The 4,577-nt window shown below is 46.7% G+C and overlaps 2 pseudogenes; one reads left to right on the plus strand and one right to left on the minus strand.

Annotated features, from left to right (window-relative positions):
* Positions 1-441: 441 nt before the first annotated feature.
* Positions 442-1,318, plus strand: LOC120028470 (annotated as a pseudogene).
* A 779-nt stretch (positions 1,319-2,097) lies between these two features.
* Positions 2,098-2,708, minus strand: LOC120029086 (annotated as a pseudogene).
* Between the last annotated feature and the right edge of the window lie 1,869 nt (positions 2,709-4,577).

Genomic DNA, 4,577 nt, shown 5'->3' on the forward strand with positions numbered 1-4,577 from the left:
GTACATGAGGGGGCGGGCACACATAACTACTGGGTTGGCCCCCCATGAGATTTTGACCCCTTTCCTACAGAACAAGCTGAACCTGAGGGGCTGCAACGATGACATGGTAAGTTATTGTACTGCTCTAAACAATGTTCTGAAGATTATTTTCCCCAGGGTGAAAGCAGCTTTTCCCCAGCCTCTGGTGGGGATCCTGCACAAACTGCAACCAGGTGACTGAGTGGTGGTGAGACCTGAGACGAAGGCATTGGAACCAGCAGAGGTGGACTGGACCGTACCAGGTGTTGCTGTTCGCGTAGCTAATAGGTCTACTTGGATCCATGCCAGCCACTGCAGGAAGGTGCCATACTGCCCACCAGACCCTGAGGATGGAGGATCCGAGACTACACCCCTCAGGCTCCTGTGGTGATCCCTGCCCCTGCTGGCTTAGGACAGGCAATCATGGCCGAGGGGTGCAATAATGCTTCCCACCGAGCAAACACGAGGCCCGGTGTCCCTCTACCCCCAGGCCTCTACCCCGCACCCATGATTCCCAGAGTCCCTCTATCCCCAGGCCTCTACCCCGCACCCATGATTCCCAGAGTCCCACTACCCCCAGGCTTTGTGCCCCCTAAGGATCCTGTGATGATGCCTGCCCCTCTCAGACCACAAGCCTGCCCTCCAGGACTGGAAAACCTGACTAAATTGATCAGCTCCTCGTCCATCAGAAAGTTAATCTGGCTGAAGTGGTTCTGGGCTGGGAGGTAAAACATAACTACATTGTAAAGAACAGTGTCGGGCAGCAAGTGTTTGCTGTAGCAGAGGAGAACGACTGCTGCACTCTACAGTACTGGGCCGAGACCGACCTTTCACCCTTCACATCCAGGACAACCTGGGAGAGGAAGTGATGACCCTGATATGGCCTTTGAGGTGCGACTGCTGCTGCCTCCCCTGCTCCCTGCAAGAGCTGGAGGTGCAGAGTCCCCCTGGTAGACCCATAGGCTATGTGGTGCAGGAGTGGCACCCTTACCTGCCCAAACTCACTGTGCAGAACAAGAGGAGAGAGCCCCAGCTTAAGATCCATGGGCCATATGTTGTTTGTCATTGCTGTTCAGATGTCAACTTTGATGTGAAGTCTCTGGATGAGACAGTGGTGGTGGGGCAGATCAGTAAGCAGTGGGTTGGATTCCTGCGGGAAGTCTTCACAGATGCAGATAACTTTGGAATCTCCTTCCCTATGGACCTGGATGTGAAGGTCAAGGCGGTGTTGCTGGGAGCCTGCTTCTAAATCGACTTCATGTACCTTGAGAGAAGTAGAAGAGGTGGATTACATTCCTAACCCTATGGGTGACATTTTCTGCCCACTGAACAACACTAGGATTGAAATTAAACAAAAACAGTGTGAATTTAGGACTTCCATCCATTGATGCTCAACGTAAAGTATGTTGAAATGTGACGTTAATAGAATGTTAAAGGCATAACCTGGGATATCACCTGCTGCATTTATTCAGTGAAAAGAAGTCCAGGAGATAGTGGGTTACTATGTTCTGTTGTCCTTTGTTTGCTAAATCATAAGTTGTCAACTGAAAGTGTGTTATTTTAATTATGAGTTTCAAATATAGTCTTTAGTACGTACATCAACCTTGGATCCTGAGCCTACTGTATGTACCCTGAGACCACTCTTAGCTCTCGTCCTTGAGTGGCCTCTCCTCAGGCCCTGCCACACACCTAGGGTAGATTTTCACTACACTAGACTCTGCAACGGCTTTGAGACTTCACCTTGCACCAAACAGAGCAGAGAATTTAACATTTTTTACTTACCCTTTATTTAACTAGGCAAGCCAGTTAAGATCAAATTCTTATTGTATGAAAATACTGTGCATTCTAATGTCTACAGCCATGCACCTATCTTTTTAGTTCATCCGCTTTATTACTGTAGCCTACTTAGAAGGTGCACTTATGATATATTGTATGTCAGAACAAGAGTTCATTAAAAAAAACTTTAATTATACAAAAAAGCGTTAAGGAGAGGATCATTCATTTATTTCACATCCAAGAGTTATCATAGTCCACTAAGAGTAGAAAGTGTGGGAGTAAAGGTTCATTTGAGACATTACGTTATTTATTTTTCTCAAAGTACATGAAGTCGATGAGGAAGCAGGCTCCCAGCAACAGCGTCTTCATCTTCACTTCCAGGTCCATGGGGAAGGAGATTGCAAAGTTATCTGCATCTGTGACAACTTCCTGAAGCAATCAAACCCATTTCTTACTGATCTTCCCCACTGCCGTTGTCTCATCCACTGGCTTCACATCAAAGACAACATCTGGTCCGCATCTACAGTCACAAAATGGCCCCTTGATCTTGAACTGGGGTTCTCTCCTTTCGTTCTGCACGGTAAGTTAAAGTTAGAAAGGGTTCCAGTTCTGCACCACGCATCCTATAGGGTTACCAGGGGGACTCTGCACCTCCAGCTCTTGCAGACAGCAGGGGAAGCAGCAGGAGTCTACAGTTCTGCGGGGCCGCAGAACTGTAGAGTGCAGCAGTCGTTCTCCTCTGCTACAGCAAGCACTTGCTGCCCGACATTGTTCTTTACAATGTAGTTATGTTTCACCTCCCAGCCCAGAACCACTTCAGCCAGATTAACTTTCTGATGGACGAGGAGCTGGTTGATCTGAGTCAGGTTTTCCAGTCCTGAAGGGCAGGCTTGTGGTCTGAGAGGGGCAGGCATCATCACAGGATCCTTAGGGGGCACAAAGCCTGGGGATAGAGGGACTCTGGGGCTCATGGGTGCGGGGTAGAGGCCTGGGGGTAGAGGGACTACTGGGCTCATGGGTGCAGGGTAGAGGCCTGGGGGTAGAGGGACTATGGGGATCATGGGTGCGGGGTAGAGGCCTGGGGGTAGAGGGACTACTGGGCTCATGGGTGCAGGGTAGAGGCCTGGGGGTAGAGGGACTATGGGGCTCATTGGTGTGGGGTAGAGGCCTGGGGGTAGAGGGACTACTGGGCTCATGGGTGCGGGCTAGAGGCCTGGGGGTAGAGGGACTACTGGGGTCATGGGTGCGGGGTAGAGGCCTGGGGGTAGAGGGACTCAGGGGCTTGTGTATGCTGGGTGGGAAGTATTATGGCCATGTGGCACCAATGTCATGGCCTCGTTCATGATCGCCTGTCTTAAGCCAGTGCCAATCAATCCAAGACCTTGGGTGGCCATGGGAACAATGCACTTTCACTTCTGAAAAGACCTAACAAACACACACCAAAAATGTAATTCCATATTTTCTAAATCAGCAGGTAGCCTCAGAGAAATGAGTAGAAACCAACAAATCAGCTCAATCTTCACAAGAACCATTCCGGACATTTCAATCCTGAGTGCTGTGACTGGACACCACCGATAGGCTAGCAAGTTTAAACCACACTAAGCCTCTACTGTGACAGGCCAACTCTAAAGTTGGAACTAACTCTGGAACAGTATAAAAGAAGATGTCTGTACTATTTCAGTCAGTTCTCTGCTTTACCCTGCGTGGTGATACAGTGAACCCGTATATACGAAAATTGCATTTACCATTCTGAGCTTATGTTAAATAAAAATACTTAAAGTATATTCGGTGACTTTGAATCACATTTTATCCTGATACCAGATTTGATTGACGCAACCTTTCACATGGTGACCCCGACGACGTGATCTGGTTGAAAGGACTTCGCTGGACATTGGCGTGCAAGCAAATTGACCATTACTGTTATCGAACGGAGTTTCTCACAAAAAAGGCCGGTCAAAAAAAATATATAAAAAAATAAAGGTAAGCAGATACCTATTGTGAAAAACTAAAGTTCTGCACATTGGCATTATCCAAATTTAGTTTTGTGAGATACCTGTTTGATATAAGTTGCCAAAAGTTATTAGTTTATATTGGTAAAAAATCATGGGGACAGAGTGGTGAATGCAATTTTGACTGGCCAGGTATTCTATGATATAACGAACAAATGTAATGTACTGGGTGAGATGCCAAGCGTGTATGAATAAGGGTGAGATGCCCAATGGGCTATATGTCCAAAAGCATGAGTGAGGGTGGGGATTAATGCAACAGTGAATGAAGTGTATTAAGGTGAGATGCCGAGTTCGTATGGTGTAAGTTGAAGCTTACTGGTGTGAATGAAGATTTAGAGACGCTCAAATCGTATGAAAGAATTACACTTGATATTTCAGTAGGAGCTGGTATCAGTTTGAATGAGGTCAGGGACCTTCAGATGAGATGTCTACGTTGTATTAACTGAAACTGCCAAGTGACTGCAGTACATTAGATATTTCAGTTGGAGCTGGTATCGGTGAGAATGATTTTTAAACGGTCGCGGACCGACGGATGAGATGTCCGTAACAGAGTTATATCATTGAATATTGAGGAGGTGTGCATGAAATACGAGAAAAGTGATACAGTAAAGTACGTTAAGATTGGCCCTGAATGTATACAATTTATACATTCCCCATTGGGTGTGACTGTGATTAATTGAAAGGTATATTTGGCGAAAATAACCTTGTTTTTCCCTTTTAGTTAAACATTCAATCTGATCTAACTAGTGAGTGACACAGTTAAAGGAGTGTTTA

The sequence above is a fragment of the Salvelinus namaycush genome, chromosome 34 (genome assembly GCF_016432855.1).
Source record: "Salvelinus namaycush isolate Seneca chromosome 34, SaNama_1.0, whole genome shotgun sequence".
In the NCBI taxonomy this organism is placed as follows: Eukaryota; Metazoa; Chordata; class Actinopteri; order Salmoniformes; family Salmonidae; genus Salvelinus; species Salvelinus namaycush.